At 44.8% G+C, this 17,076-nt stretch overlaps 1 non-coding gene across 1 annotated transcript; it reads left to right on the forward strand.

Annotated features, from left to right (window-relative positions):
- The first annotated feature begins 1,273 nt into the window (after positions 1–1,273).
- On the forward strand, positions 1,274–1,346 carry TRNAK-CUU (transfer RNA lysine (anticodon CUU)). Its single transcript has one exon. It is a non-coding gene; the product is annotated as a tRNA-Lys (tRNA).
- The last annotated feature ends 15,730 nt before the right edge of the window (positions 1,347–17,076 follow it).

The following is a 17,076-nucleotide window of genomic DNA, read 5'->3' on the forward strand; positions in this document are numbered from 1 at the left end:
TCTGCCCCACCCCTGCTCATGCTCTCTCTCTCTCTCTCAAAATAAAATTTAAAAAATTATTTTAAAGAAAAGGAATCAGAAGTGAGAGACAACAGACAGTTCCACAGAGATGCCTCGCATCAAGAATTCTCAGGGGTCAGGGGCGCCTGGGTGGCTCGGTCGGTTGAGCGTCCGACTTCGTCTCAGGTCATGATCTCACGGTCCATGAGTTCGAGCCCCGCGTCAGGCTCTGTGCTGACAGCTCGGAGCCTGGAGCCTGTTTCGGATTCTGTGTCTCCCTCTCTCTCTGCCTCTCCCCTGATCATGCTCTGTCTCTCTCTGTCTCAAAAATAAATAAACGTTAAAAAAAAATTAAAAAAAAGAATTCTCAGGGGTCGGGGCGCCGGGTGGCTCAGTCGGTTGAGCGTCCGACTTCAGCTCAGGTCATGATCTCATGGTCTGTGAGTTCGAGCCCCGAGTCGGGCTCTGTGCTGACAGCTTGGAGCCTGGAGCCTGCTTCCGATTCTGTGTCTTCCTCTTTCTCTGCCCCTCCCCTGATCATGCTCTGTCTCTCTCTGTCTCAAAAATAAACATTAAAAAAAATTTTTTTTTAATAAAAAAAAAAGAATTCTCAGGGGTCAATGTAAAACTGTTGTGCTTACTCTGGTCATGGAAATAAAGATGATTACAAGTGAACAAGAAATGTGAACATTTTAAAAATGAAAACGAGTTGAAAAAGAACCAGGTAGAAGTGATAGGCCTGAAATAGATAATAACTAAATTTAAGAAACGAGTGGATGAGTTGAACAACACATTACATGTAGCCGAGGAGGGAATTGGTGAATTGGATAGAGTTTAAAACAGGGGCTCCTGGCTGGCTCAGTTGGTAGAGCATGTGACTCTTGATGCTGGGGTTGTGAGTTCAAGCCCCACGATGGGCATAGAGCTTAAATAAATAGAACATATAACGGATAGAAGTTAAAGTGTCCTGGAATCCTCTGTTTTCCAGAGCTCTGACATGGTTTGTTCTGTCAATTCTGCTTGGGGTATGTGTGTGTGTTGATGTATATGGTTTATAGTATACATGTTTAACATAGCAAAGTCTACCCTCAAGTGATGGATTCCACTTTGCATTTAATATAAGAACTTTTCCATAGTGTGTCCATTTCTCCCTGCTCAGCCTTTATGTTGTTACCGTGCATTTTACTTTTGCATATGTTATACACCCCAAGATGCGTTGTGTTTTTTTTTTTCTTTAAGCAGTCAGTTGCCTTCAAGAGATTTAAATAGGGGTGCCTGGCTGGCTCAGCCGGTAGAGCATGTGACTCTTAATCTCAGGGTTGTGAGTTCAAGTCCCACGTTGGGCATGGAGCCTACTTAAAATTGAAAACAAAAAAGAGATTTAAATAATAAGAAAAGGAGTTGAATATATTTACCATCCCACACTTACCGTAGTTCGTTTAAAGAGAGAGAGAGAGAGAGAGAGAGCAGGGGAGGGGCAGAAAGAGACAGGGAGAGAGAGAGAATCCCAAGCAGGTTCCATCCACACTGTCAGCACAGAGCCTGATGCAGGGCTTGATGTCACAAACCGTGACATCATGACCTGAGCCGAAATCAAGAGTGGGACGCTTACCTAACTGACTGAGCCACCCAGGCGCCCCTCACCTTGTTTTTTGAAACAGGTTTTCGTGGGTATAGAATTCTAGGTACAGTTTCTAGTTCTTTCAGTACTTTAAAGACCTTACTCCGCTGTCTGCCGTTACTCGGCTGCTGCTGTCCTTTTCCTTGTGCCTGTGTACCTAGCGTGTCCTTTTTGCCCCTGGCTGCTTTGAAGATTTTCTCTTTAGCCGTGGTTTGGAGCAGTTTGATTATGATGGGCCTTGGCGTAGTTTCTTCATGTTTCTTGGGTTTCTTTGAGATCCTTGGATCTCTGGATTTCTAGTGCCTGTCAAATCTGTAAATATTTTGGCCAGTATTTCTTCAAATGTTTTTTTCTGAAGTTCCCTTCTCTCTTCTCTTTCACCGATGCAATTTTCATTAAAAAATTTTTTTAATGTTTGTTTATTTTTGAGAGAGAGAGCATAAGTGGGGGAAGGGCAGAGAGGGAGGGAGACACAGAATCCGAAGCAGGTTCCAGGCTCTGAGCTGTCAGCACCGAGCCCGACACAGGGCTCGAACTCATGAACCCTGAGATCATGACCTGAGCCGAAGTTGGATGCTTTTTTCTTTCCCTTTTTCATATAGAAAATCTTATGTATGTATGTATGTATGTAACCTCTCTGCCTGATGTGGGGCTTGAACTCATGACCCTAAGATCAAGAGTTGCGTGCTCTACCCACTGAGCCAGCCAGGCACACCCATGTGTCTCATTTTCGGTGGTTTCTATTGCTGTGCCTTCGAGGTGATTAATATTTTCTTCTGCAATGCCTAATGTGCTGTTAATCCCATCTAGTGTATTTTTCTTTTTTTTAATTATTAACGTTTATTTTATTTTTGAGAGAGAGAGAGAGAGAGAGAGAGAGAGAGAACACAAGCAGGGAAGGGGCAGAGAGAGAGGGAGACACAGAATCCGAAACAGGCTCCAGGCTCTGAGCTATCAGCACAGAGCCCGATGCGGGGCTCGAACTCACAACCGGTGAACTCATGACCTGAGCCAAAGTCGGACACTTAACCGACTGAGCCACCCAGGCGCCCCAATTTTTCAACCAGGGCATTGTACCTACTCAGTTTGGGTCTTTTTTTATATCCTCAGTGTATCTGTTTAACTTTTTGAACATATGACTACAGTCATACTAATAACCATTAATGACTTTCTCTGCTGATTTATCAGGGCCAGTTCTAAGTCGGTTTTCATTAGTTGAGGATTGTCCTTACAATGGGTCTTTCCCTGCAAAGACATTTCTGGTAATCTTTGGTTGGATCATAGGCATTGTGAATTTTATCTCAGTAGTTGCTGGATATTTTCATCTTCCTTTAAATCTCCTGCAGCTTTGTTCTGGAATGCATCTGATTTTCTTAGTCTCACGTCTTGCTTTTATGGCCTCTTATGCAGTTCCCAAGACGTGTTTGTTCTAGACATGTTTGTTCCATTCCCCGCCACTGAGTCCTCTAGCCCATGACCTGTGCGTTATGAGTGTTTCCAGCCTTGCTGGTTGGACTAGCCACTCTTCCCCACCCTGGGTGAATGCCAGGCACTGTTCCCTCTAATAACCCTTTTGGATGGCCCCTTCCCCCATCTCGGGCAGTTTCCACACGCACACGTGCTCTGACTGATACTTCGCTGACTGTTCGAAGAGAACCCTCCTCTCTGCTACTCTGACCTATGGACTCTAGCCATCCTGGTCTCCACGGACTCTGTGCTCTGGCTCCTCAAGTCGAGGGGTCTGCTGGGCTCTGTCTGGGTTCCCCTCCCTAAACTGAGGACAATCCCTCCAGGCAGTAAGCTGAGAAATTCGTAGGGCACAGCTCATTTGTTTCCTGCTTCTTAGGGATCACTGTCCTTCATTTCCTGAGGTCCAGTATTTTGAAAACTATTTCTGATTCTATTGTCGTTTGGGACAGGAAAGTAAGTCTTGTCCCTGTGGCTCCATCATGGCTGGAAGCAGAAGTACTTTTCCTCGACTTTGTTAAATCGACTTAGCTCTTTTTTTTTTTTCTCACTTCTTGAGATGAGGTTTAGCCCATTAATTATTCCAACTTTGCGTCTTGATATATTTGTAATCTTAGGTACTAAAAGATGGAAACACGGATTGTAAAAACCTCATATACACTGAATTATTATTTTTAACACTGTTGGATTCTTCAAATTCTTTAAATCCAAAAGAAAAAGTGATACATTCATGAAATGCTTATATATATATAGTATATATATATTTTATATATATTATATATATTTATTATATATATTTATATATACATACACATATATGTGTATATATATATATATTTTATGTATATATATATATATGTGTGTGTGTGTATATGTACATATATATATAATTGTGTGATTATAATACATCGTAGTCTTTGTATTAAAAAAATTTCCTTGGGGCGCTTGGGTGGCTCAGTTGGTTAAGGGTCCAACTCTTGATTTCGGCTCAGGTCATGATCTCACGGTCATGAGTTCGAGCCCTGTGTTGGGCTTTGCACTGACATTGTGGAGCCTGCTTGGAATTCTGTCTCCCTCTCTCTGCCCCTTCCCAACTGGTACACTCCCTCTTTCTCTCAAAACAAATAAATAAACATAAAGAAAAAAAAGTTTCTTTAACAACTGGACAAAAATGGATATAAACATGAGTATCTATCATCTATCTATCTATATTTATTTATTTTGAGAGAGAGAGAAAGAGCGTGAGCGAGAGAGGGGCAGAGAGAGACAGGGAGAGTGAGAATTCCAAGCAGACTCCCTGCTGTCCGTGCAGAGCCCGATTTGGGGCTCGATCTCACAAACCATGAGATCATGACCTGAGCTGAAACCAAGAGTCAGGTGCTTGATCGACTGAGCCACCCAGGTGCCCTGGAAACCAGGGTTTTAAGGGACCATCCTCCCCCCTCTCTCCCATAGAAGATCCACGTCCTAATCTCTGAGCAGCTCTAGAATCCTGATTCCTTCCATTCTAGATGCTAACAAAAGTTTGGTTTGGGTTTGTTCTAGCAGATACTCACTAAGGGACTTCTCTCCTTCTCTCCCTCCCTCAGCCAGTAGGCTTTTCTGTGCCCGGTTGGAAGTGGGGAAGGGGTAGAGAGGATCTATCCGCCTTCCAAAAGGAGACCATGCTGAAAGCAGCAGGTTTTGGATCCATTTGGAAACACTGCTGCCTTTTCCCAAGCTCCTGCCCTTGGCTTTCAGTCAACTCTTTCTTTTTGCAACGTATGAATAGGGCTGTGAGTTTCAGTGAAGTTAGCATGTGTTTCAAAATAAAATATGCTTTTGGATCTATCCTGGAAACAAAAAAAAACCCTTTAATAATTATTAAAAACTGTACTGTTCTGTCACGAAAACAATAATGTAGATGGGAATTCAGAAATTCCAAATACATTCTCACTTGCCGTCGTGGTAACGCTATGGAATGTGGTGTTATTGTTGCCATATGAACAGATGCCCTTGCCCAAGGTCATGTAACAAATAAGCAGTATCTTTTAGCCAGGTCTTCTCTTGGAAGCCCCAACTCTTTCTACTACTCTATTCCTTCTAACGTGCTAAAACGCAATTTTATTTGTTTAAAGAGAAAGAAAGCATTTTCAGTTCTCCTACTGATTTTGTTCGTGCATAAGCTCAAAAAACAGGGAAATGTAGTCCTATAACATTTTTTTAGCGTTTATTTATGTATTTTTGAGAGAGAGCACAAGCAGAGGAGGCGCAGAAAGGGAGGGAGACACAGAATCCAAAGCAGGCCCCAGGCTCCGAGCTGTCAGCACAGAGCCCGACGCAGGGCTTGAACTCGTGAACTGTGAGATCATGACCTGAAGTCGGACACTTAACCGACGGAGCCACCCAGGCGCCCCTAGTTCATTATGATAGATCATCTCATTTCCTAGCTTTCCCTCTTTGCACCCTGCCATGGTGGGATTAATGCCATTTTAGTCTGTGACAGGCTCTTCATCACAGGATGGTTGAGGGAGGGATGTCTCTGGGATGGCTACGCGCTCAGCGGTTCTGGCATGAGGTTTGAAAACAAGCAGCTTAGGGGTGCCTGTGTGGCTCAGTCGGTTAAGCGTCCGTCTTCGGCTCAAGTCATGGTCTCACGGCTCGTAAGTTCGAGCCCCGCGTCGGGCTCTGTGCTGACAGCTCAGAGCCTGGAGCCTGCTTCGGATCCTGTGTCTCCCTCTCTCTCTGCCCCTCCCCCACTTGCATTCTGTCTCTGTCCCTCAAAAATGAATAAACGTTAAAAAAAATTAAAAAAAAAAAGAAAAGAAGCAGTTTAACAAAGCTGGCCTTCTCTAAGAATTTTACCGCAGGGTCAAAAAAGCGGAGGTGGTTATTTTCCAAGCAGAGAGAACATCACCTGCTTTGACTGCTACCGTGAAATTCCTCCATGGTTCCATGCCTATCTCCGCCATGTTCTCAGAACTCCCATAATGGAAGAGCACAGAGTTCCTTCTCTATCTTTGCAAGACACAGAAATACCGGAAGCTTCAGGTGGTGCTCTTGTATTCAGTTGAATTTTAAAAATCTTTTTTTAGAAAAATTATTTGTTAAACATTAAAATATATATATATACATATAAAAGGGGCACCTGGGTGGCTCAGTCGGTTGAGTGTCTGACTCTTGATATCAGCTCAGGTCATGATCTTGCAGTCTGTGAGTTTGAACCCCACACCGGGTGGGCTCTGTACTGACAGCGGGGAGGCTGCTTGAGGTTGTCTCTCTCCTTCTCTCTCTGTACCTTCCCTGCTTGTGCTCTTTCTCTCTTTCTCAAAATAAATAAACATTAAAAACATCTATTAAAATTCATTTAAGTAATCTCTACACCCAACTCGGGGCTCGAACTCATGACCCTGAGATCAAGAGTCACATGCTCTTCAGACCGAGCCAGCCAGCCAGGGGCCCCTCAGCTGAGATAATCTTATTTACAAGAAAACAAGTTAAAGATAATAAAGAAGATTATTTTGTGGTTTTGGAAAATGAAGAGTTTATAATATAATCATAGCCGAAAGCTTACATCTTTTCTGATGTTAAAACTCAGCAGAGGGGTGCCTGGGTAGCTCAGTCGGTGAAGCATCCGACTTCGGCTCAGGTCACGATCTCACGGTTCGTGGGTTCAAGCCCCGCGTGGGGCTCTGTGCTGACAGCTCGGAGCTTGGGACCTCCTTCGGATTCTGTGTCTCCCCCTCTCTGCCCTTCCCCTGCTCGCGCTCTGTCTCTCTCTCAAAAATAAACATTAAAAAAATAAAAAAAACTCAGAAAACTTACAGAAATTGTTTTGTTGGCAATAGGTCAGGGAACCACCCTATAGGGTTAGATACATCAAGCAGCTAACTTTTATTGGGTTTACTGAATTAAGTTGATGACAAGGAAATATATTAGGTGCCTGTAGTATTTGTTGACTACATCTGAAGCCCTAAATCTCTTAGCAAAAAGGTGTGAGCCAGCGGGAAAGTGAATGTCGATTCTACAAGGGTGTGTGTGCTCCTGAAATCTTTATTTAAAATTTTTTTTTAAATACTTATTTATTTTTGAGACAGAGAGAGGGGCAGAGTGCAAGCGAGAAAGGGGCAGAGAGAGAGGGAGACACAGAATCCCAAGCAGGCTCCAGGCTCTGAGCTGTCAGCACAGAGTCTGACTCGGGGCTCAAACCCACGAACCACGAGATCATGACCTAAGCTGAACTCGGACCCTTAACCAACTGAGCCACCCAGGTGCCCCTTCCTGAAATCTTTATTTTTAAAGTTATTTAAAATTTTTTTTGTTTTTCCAGTTTTTAGAGATATAATTGACATTGTATTCGTTTTCAGTGTCTGACAGGATAATATGGTATGCGTATACTGAAATGATCACCACAATAAATTTAGTAAACTCCCGTCACATCACATACCAAGGTCTTTTGGGAGGAAGAACAGACATCTTTAATTTTAATTGGAACGCTGTGATGTTTCTTTGTTTCTTATTTTTCCCCGTGTGTCCTCCTTCTTCCTTCACCCACGTTTCTTCCAACAATTTTCTAAAGTAGAATTTGTGGGAAACCTGTGTTTGTTTTAAAGTTGGAATTTTATGAGCCAGCCCTTTATGTGATAGTATTCCCAAGAAATCAGGAGTTATGTCTCTATTTTGGAAATACTATTTTATTTTATTTTGAGAGAGTGAGTGAGTGTGTGTGTGTGTGCACGCACTCGTGCACAAGCAGGGAAAGAGGGAGAGACAATTTCAACCCTCACCCAGTGTGAAGTCCAACACAACACTTGATCCCGTGACCTTGGGATCATGACCTGAGCTGGAACCGAGAGTCGAACGCTCAACCGACTGAGCCACCCAGGAGCTCCTAGGAAGTACAATTTTTAAAACTGCAGTAGTCACTTATTAATTTCACTGAAAGTATAACATCAAAAAGTGATAGTTGCTGGGTGCCTGGGAGGTTCGGTGAGTGAAGAGTCCGACTTCAGCTCAGGTCGTGATCTCACAGTTCGTGAGTTCAAGCCCCGCGTCAGGCTCTCTGCTGTCGGCACAGAGTCCGCTTCAGATGCTCTGTCTCTGTCTCTGTCTCTCTGTCTCTGCCCCTTCTCTCCTCTCTCTCTCTCTCAAAAATAAACATTTTTTAAAAAGTTGATATTTGCACTTTTAAAGCATTTTAGATGATACAATGTGAGATAAAGGAATAATTCACATTTCCAGAGCTCCGCAATGTCCTCAAAACAGCTTTAGGTATGATAGACCTCATTCAATAATGCCAAAGGGTGCCTCCTTTGTTAGCATTTTCCAAGGGTTTCTTACTCTAGGTCTGGTCAGAAGCCTGCTCCTAGCTCCCATCCCTGGCTTTGACCTCATTCTCTACATCTGTAAATGTAATAGGTTGGATGACGCTCTAGGAAGGATATAGTTATGGTGGATGCATTCGCGAGCAACGATAAACAACAAAATCGGGAATAATATAGCTGACTGTCTCTATGGTAACCTCCATTAACTGTGCGTATGCATATTTGACTCATTGCGGTAATTCGCATTTTAAAATAGAAATGATTTTTTTTTGCTCATAATCACGCATTTGTGATCATCATTTACTTGTGAGTGCAGTGATTATTTCTGCTCCGGAATCATAAAAGCTGTGGAGGAGGTGGGTAGAAGAGACACAGGGAGAGAGATGATTCATTTTAACCTTTTCTGAAACAAACAGGTAATTACTTCAGGGGAAAAAAAAAATGGCTTTATCTATTTCCTGCCACCATCCACCCCCTGAAACCTTTCCCAGTGATGTAACGTCTTTCTGCATTGACTTTGTCCTTCAACTGTGGCGGTCAGGCTGGGGCTTCTTTTCAAGTGCTGCCTAGACTTGAGAACACTTTGCATTTAAGTTGTCTTATGCCTGGTGGGGACAATCCTCTGAGGTCCTCATTTGGTAAAGTCTCCCCGTGAGAATTTAAGAAGTGCTTCAGAGCAGGGGTGCCTGGGTGGCTCAGCCGGTTAAGCGTCCGACTCTTGGTTTCGGCTCAGGTCATGATCACCGCGGTTCATGGGTTCGAGCCCCGAGTCGGGCTCTGTACGGACAGTGTGGAGCCTGCTTGGGAGTCTCTGTCCCTCCCCTGCTGGTGCTCTATCTCTCTCCCTCTCAAAGTAAATAAATAAACATTAAAAAAAAAAAAAACAAAAACAAACAGAAGTGCTTCCTCACCCTCGTTAAACCGGATGGCTGAACAAAGTGTGACATTGTGACCCTGAGGCTTGGGATTTGAATGTCCCACCATTTTTTCTCACACAGGGTTATGGCTGCTAACACATTCAAAAGCAATTACATTCAGAACTCTTGCTTACGGCTTGAAGCTTCCAGCAAATCTCTGCCTGCCTGCTTTTCCTGTCCCTCCTGAAATTCCGACCCCATCCGTGCCCACGGTCAAAGCCGCTCCTGTGGCTATGGGAATTTGCTTCCTGTCTTTCTCATCCCCTGTCTGGTTTTCTGGCTGCTGTCAAAGCCAGCTTCTTGTTTACCGTGATTCTCTCTTTTTAAAAAAAATTTTTTTTCACGTTTATTTATTTTTGAGTGACAGAGGGACAGAACACAAGTGGGGGAGGGGCAGAGAGAGAGGGAAACACAGAATCAGAAGCAGGCTCCAGGCTCTGAGCTGTCAGCACAGAGCTTGCCCGACATGGGGCTCGAACCCGTGAACTGGGAGGCCATGACATGAGCCAACGTCGGACGCTGAACCGACTGAATCACCCAGGCGCCCCTTGTTTACGGTGATTCTCTTGGTGAGAATCCTAAGGGGCTTCAATTCTCAAGACATAGAACCCGATTTTCCTGCTTGTTTGGACATTTCTTTCCTTGTCTTTGTTATTCTACTTAGACCCAGACAAGTAACATTTTCTTCTGCATTAGTAAAACTGTCTAGTTTTCTTCCCAAAGATATTTCACCACGGTTGGTGATTTGAACTAACATGTTGCATGTACCACACACTCCTTTCCTTAGTCCTTGAAAATAATCTTCAGCTTTTGTTCTGCTATATGGTTATTCCCAGCGACTTTTTTTTTTTTTTTTTTGGAAGCACGGTACCTTCAAGTTGCTACTTTTGTAAAGACCACAGTGATTAAAAAGCAAACAAACAAAAAAAACCCCTCTCATTTTATCGCCCCCAAAGTCCTAATGCTTCCAAGGAAGATTGTGGAATGGCCAGGGGACAGTCCGTGCCACAGAAAGTGTATCTTTGTTTCTTAGCCGAGTGATAAAACACGGGCCCCTGCAGCTCAATGGGTGAAGTTTAATTTATATTCAGATTTAGTGGCAAAGGGTTTGCATTCCAGTTCCTTGGAAAAGTAATAATCCGGGTGTGGTATGGAGGGTAGCGTTTCGCTAATCAGATTAGTGGACTCCCGGATCCCAACATTCTCCTGTTTACTAAATATAAGAGCTTTCTGTAGAATGCTGTGAGGCCAAAACAGCCTCTCTCTCTCTGAGTACTATTTTGCCTTCTAGATTGAGTGATTCAGCTGCTTGAGAGGTGGCCAGAGAAAGGAGGCAGAATTGGGTTACAGCCCTCATTTGCTAGGCTTTGAGCAAAGAGTGTATATTATTTATGGAATGGGTGTTAAAGTATAGTTGCAACATTCTTATAAATTTTAAGGTTGGCCTTTGAGAACATTTGGATTTCAGAGGATACATTACAATTACAGGATTGATCTCTTTTAAACTCTATAGAGGAAATAGCCACCCCCCCCCCATTTTTGACACAAGGCAATATTTTGAATATTTTGAATCGAAATGTCCCATAATGCCCGCCCCCTTTATTAAAAACTCACCCATGGGCGCCAGGGTGGCTCAGTTAAGCGTCTGACTCTTGATCTGGACTCAGATCGTGATCTCATGGCTGTGAGACGGACACATGTATTGGCTCCTCGCTGAGTGTGGAGCCTGCTTGGGATTCTCTCTCTCCGCTGCTCTCTCTCCCCTCCTCTCTCTGTCCCTCCCCTGCTCACGCGCGCCCTCTCTCAGTCAAAATAAATAAATATATATTTTTAAATTGTTTAAAAATTAAAAATTCTCCTATAACAGTGTACCAGTATGTAATAATGGAACTGTGTTCAGAACAAGTCCTTCCTTTGACATGTTTATATTGCGTGAACACTGTGGGATGTGTCAATTTCCACTGCCATTACCATGTGTTTTTCTTATTGTTCATGATTTTTCCAGTTGCTACACACATAGCATAGTAGAAACCAGTTGCGCATTGGAGTCAGGAGAACTGGTTTGAGGTCCAGCTTACTAATCAAGTGGTGCTCAAATCACCATGGCAAAGGGTCAAAGAAGTCCATTCTCTGAAGTCGGTGTATATGTTCATTTATAGCCTAATATTCTTCTTGACTTCTCAATTCACTCTGTCATAAAGATTCTGGCTGTAACTGGAATCTTTGGAAGAAAAAAAGAAATCCAGAGACTGATACTTTCTTCATAATTTCCACAGTTTTAACATGTAGGGTGTATATAGGGGCGCCTGGGTGGCTCAGTCGGTTAAGCGTCTGACTTCGGCTCAGGTCATGATCTCATGGTTTGTGGGTTCCTGCCCTGCATCCGGCTCTGTGCTGACAGCCTGGAGCCTGCTTTGGATCCTGTGTCTCCCTCTCTCTCTGCCCCTCCCCGGCTTGCACTCTGCCTGTCTCTCTCAAAAGTAAATAAACATTAAAAAAAAAAAAAACATGTAGGATGTAGGTTTATATATATATATATATATATATATATATATAAACTAGATATTTGAGGGGCTCCTGGGTGGCTCAGTCGATTGAACGTCCAACTCTTGATTTCAGCTCAGGTCATGATCTCACAGTTCATGGGATTGAGCCCTGAATCGGGCTCTATGCTGACAGTGTGGAGCTGCTCGGGATTCTCTCTCTCTCTCTCTCTCTCTCTCTCTCCCTCTCTCTCTGCCCCTCCCCTGCTCATGCTGTCTCTCAAAAATAAATACATTTAAAAAACAATAAAATGGTGCAGTACCGACTTCAGTAATTCATGTACAACCTTCACTACCAAATGAGCGGTATTTACTTCCTATGTTTCCCTTAACTAATGCACATTTTGAAAATGCTTTATTATTTTTCTTTAGGTTAGCTCTGTGCCCAACGTGGGGCTTGAACTCACAACCCCGAGATCAAGAGTCACACGCTCTACTGACTGAGCCAGCCAGGTGCCCCTAAACTGATGCACATTTTGAAGGTTAAATGAAACGATGTTCAGTCCTAAGTGCAGGGTGTATTTATCACTGGTGGTAAGTATGGACACAGCGTTAAATATCAGCGAATCATACGGGGCGCCTGGGTGGCGCAGTCGGTTAAGCGTCCAACTTCAGCCAGGTCATGATCTCGCAGTCCGTGAGTTCGAGCCCTGCGTCGGGCTCTGGGCTGATGGCTCGGAGCCTGGAGCCTGCTTCCGATTCTGTGTCTCCCTCTCTCTCTGCACCTCCCCCATTCATGCTCTGTCTCTCTCTGTCCCAAAAATAAATAAACGTTGAAAAAAAATTAAAAAAAAAATAGCGAATCACAGGTGAAAGAGACAGCGCCTTTCCCGGGCTCCTTCAGCTTCTGGGTCTGGAACGTGTGATGACAGAACAGCCCTTGGGCTGAAAGCCTTCACCAAACAGTAGGATTTAGCTAAAATTCAATAAGCCTAGTTTTCGTTGTACTGACACCCAGTATATAAAGGGGGAAAAACCAAATAACTTAGAATAAATTTTGTGATCACATTAACATTCTCCTTTAAGAACGTAAATTGTTGGGGGGAGCCTGGGTGGCTCAGTCGGTTGAGCATCCGACTCTGGCTCAGGTCATGATCTCGCGGTTCGTGAGTTCGAGCCCCGCATCGGGCTCTGTGCTGACGGCTCAGAGCCTGGAGCCTGCTTCAGATTCCGTGTCTCCTCTCTCTGCCCCTTCCCTGCTCATGCTCTGTCTCTGTCTCTCAAAAATGAATAAATGTAAAAAAAATTTTCTTAAAAGAACATAAATTGTTGGGACACCTGGCTGGCTTAGTTAAATGTCCAACTCTTGACCTCAGCTCAGGTCTTGATCTCAGGGTCATGAGTTTGAGCCCTGCATTGGGCTCGTGGAGTCTACTTTAAAAAAAAAAAAAGGCGGGCGACTGTGTGGCTCAGTCGGTTGAGCATCGGACTTCAGCTCAGGTCATGATCTTGTGGTTCGTGAGTTCAAGCCCCACATCGGATTCTGTGCTGACAGCTCAGAGCCTGGAACCTGCTTCACATTCTGTGTCTCCCTCTCTCCCTGCCCCTTCCCTGCTCATACTCAGTTTCTCTCTCTCAAAAATAAAAATAAACATTACAAAATTTAAAAAAAAAGAACATAAATTGTTAAATACAGTTAATCCTATTTAGGAAGATGTAAGCGAACGTGTTAGAATTGACATGTCACTACTCTTTTATTGGTATTCTTTTTTAAATGTTTATTTATTTTTGAGAGAGAGAGAGTGTGAGCGGGGAAGGGTCAGAGACAGAGGGAGACACAAAATCCAAAGCAGGCTCCAGGCTCTGAGCTGTCAGCACAGAGCCCAATGCAGGGCTCGAACCCACGTACCATGAGATCATGACCTGTGTTAAAGTCGGACACTTAACCGACTGAGCCACCCAGGTGCCTCTTTAATTTAATCAAAGCAATTCACAATTATTGTTGGGATTTTTCAAAGAGCCACACAGAAACTCAGAAAAACAATAAAATGCCAGATAAAGAAGCCAGATCTTTTTAGTATTTTGCTTCTTTCTAAAATATCTGAGACCCTGTTATATAACTAACTTGAGTTGTAATACAGGTAACCCTTGAACAACACAGGTATGAACTATATACACGGATTTGTTTTTATAAACGTGGCACAGTGCAGTACACATATCTTCTCTTTCTTATAGCTTTCTGAATACCTTTTCCTTTTTCTCTAGCTTACTTGATTGTATGAATACAGTATATAGTAGATGGAACATGAAAGAAATATGCGTCCATCGATTATCAGTAGGCTATGAGTAGTTAGGCGTTTAGGGAGTCAGAAGTTACATGCTGATGTTTGACTGTATGGGGTGGAGGTCAGCACTTCTAACCTTTGCTTTGTTTAAATTTTTTTTTTAACGTTTATTTATTTTTGAGACAGAGAGAGACAGAGCATGAATGGGGGAGGGTCAGAGAGAGAGGGAGACACAGAATCGGAAACAGGCTCCAGGCTCTGAGCGGTCAGCACAGAGCCCGAAGCGGGGCTCGAACTCACGGACCGCGAGATCATGACCTGAGCCGAAGTCGGACGCTTAACCGACTGAGCCACCCAGGCGCCCCCCTTTGGTTTGTTTAAAGGGCAGCTGTATAACTACGGCGCAAGTATAAGTTGGATTCATGCATTTGACCAAACGCTGCAAGTGAAACAAACAAGCTTTTGGTTCACTTGCTAATCACCCTCCTCCAAGCCCAAAGGTACATGTCACAAGGCAACAGGCGGGCGTGGGACGACAGCCTCAGAACAGAGATTGGGATCAAGAGGGCAGCCAGGTGCCAAGTAGAAATCGTTCGCAACGCAGGAACGCCAGTGTGCAGGCCAAAGGCTGGTGCTGTGGATTAGCGTTGCTGACGTTACCTGAGCACATCATGTAGTACCCTTTGTAGGGTGGGCATTTTCCCCAAGAGTGAAGATTGTCCTCTATGGGTCTGTGTATTTTTTAAATGTTTTATTTTTAAAAATTTTAATGTTTATTTTTTTTTGAGAGAGAGACAGAACGCAAGCAGAGGAGGGGCAGAGAGAGGAGACACAGAATCTGACGCTTAACCGACTGAGCCACCCAGGCACCCCTAAGCTTTGACTTAAAAAAATTTTTTTTTAAAGTTTACTTATTTTTGAGAGTGGTAAGAGGGGCGGAGAGAGAGAGAGAAGGAGACAGAATCTGAGGCAGGCTCCAGGCTCTTGAGCTGTCAGCACAGAGCCTGACGCCGGGCTCGAACCCATGAACCGTGAGATCATGACCTGAGCCGAAGTTGGACACTTAACTGATTGAGCCACCCAGGTGCCCCAGCTTTCACTTAAAAAAAATTTTTTTAATGTTTATTTTTGAAACAGAGAGAGACAGAGTGGGAGCAGGGGAGGGGCAGAGAGAGAGGGAGACACTGAATCCGAAGCAGGCTCCAGGCTCCGAGCTGTCAGCACAGAGCCCGACACGGGGCTTGAACCCATGAACTGTGAGATCATGACCTGAGCTGAATTGAAGTTGGACACTTACAGACTGAGACACCCAGGTGCCCTCTTTTTTTTTTTTTTTTTTTTTTTTAGTTTGTTGTTATTATTTATTTTTAGTGAGAGAGTGGGTGAGCAGGGGAAGGGCAGAGAGAGAGGGAAAGAGAAAGAATCCCAAGCAGGATCCTGGCTGTCAGCATAGAATCTGATGTGGGGTTCGATCCCATGAACCATGAGACCATGACCTGAGCCGACATCAAGAGTTGGACGCTTAACCGACCAGCCACACCCAGGCGCCCTGAGGTGTCTCCATTTCTGACCTGTACGACAGGTTCAAAACTCTGTGCCCGTTTGATTTTGGCCGTTGTTGGTCTAACTAATCTCCGAGTACCCTTTTCGCTGCAAAATGTCTGTGATCTTGGGGTGCCTGGGTTTGGCTCAGGTCGTGATGTCACGGTTTGTGAGTTCGAGCCCCACGTCGGGCTCTGCACTGGCAGTGTGGAGCCTGCTTGGGATTCTCTCTCTCTCTCTCTCTCTCTCTCTCTCTGCCCCTCCTGTGTGTGTGCTCTCTCCCTCTCAAAATAAATAAATAAACTTAAAAAAAAGTCTGTGATCTGTGTTCTAAGATTACACCGATGAACTGATTTCTTTCCATTGGGGTTTTCTTCTAGAAAAATGGCAGTTATGGTTTCCTGCCTTGCCTTTTAGAATCGCTTAAGCGACGCCCAAGCCCCCAGGGGGTTCACAAAGGCTAACGTGCCACAGAGTTCTGCCTTCCTCACAGGTAGCCGTGCACCTGGGTCAATGTGACTCAGGGAGCTGACGCGGGCAATTGTAAGATAAGGTGACACCGGGAAGGTGTTTCATCAAAATGCCACAGTGTGAGAAAGCCTACCCTCCCTCGCATTTCCGCACATTCCTGTCACTCGGGCAAGCAGTTCTTCAGCGGCCCTGTGGTGGCCGTTGCTAGGCTGGCTCGTCACATGTCCACAGATTCAGCCAGGAAAGAGACAGGAAGCCCAAATGCTTCTTACAGAGCCGGCAAAAGTAAGCCCAGCGTGCTGCCAGCTGCCACGTCCCTAGTGCCACAGGCTGACAGTCAACCAGAGAAGCCAGATGGCACAGGTAGTGAGTCGCTCTGTCATTGAGCAGCCAACTCAAAAGGGCAGCCAAGCAGTTTTGTAGACTTACACGGAAGCCTGCAGCCGGACCCTCCGTGTGGTCATGGTGGGGAGTCCCATCTGCCCCAGAGCCAGGGGGGTGAGGGAAAGTCCTCACCAGACTCCCCACCGGGCTGCTTGTCTTGCCACGTCCCGGGGAAGATCGCAGGACCTTCCGCCAAGACCGCTGTCACACTTGAGTCAAGCCTTCGCCTGGTGGCCTATGTGAGGCTGTGCAAAGTCACCACCATGATGGACACAGCTGTTTCCCTACAACTGCACTGCCCGATGCCTCATGTATTCAGCTCAGAATTTTTCTTTTCAATGTTTATTTTATTTTGAGCAGGGTGTGTGAAGCAGGGAAGGGCAGAGAGAGAGAGAGAGAGAGGAAGACAGAAGACCTGATTCTGGTTCTGTGCTGACAGCAGAGAGCCCGACGCGGGGCTCGAACCCACGAACGGAGACCATCACCTGAGCCGAAGTTGGACGCTTAACCGACTGAGCCACCCAGGCGCCCCCAGCTAAGAACTCTTTTTTAGAAGCGCAGGCCACCCCATCGGATGCCCCAAGTAATTGTACTGATAGGGGC

This window comes from Prionailurus viverrinus, chromosome X, assembly GCF_022837055.1.
Source record: "Prionailurus viverrinus isolate Anna chromosome X, UM_Priviv_1.0, whole genome shotgun sequence".
NCBI classification, from domain to species: Eukaryota; Metazoa; Chordata; class Mammalia; order Carnivora; family Felidae; genus Prionailurus; species Prionailurus viverrinus.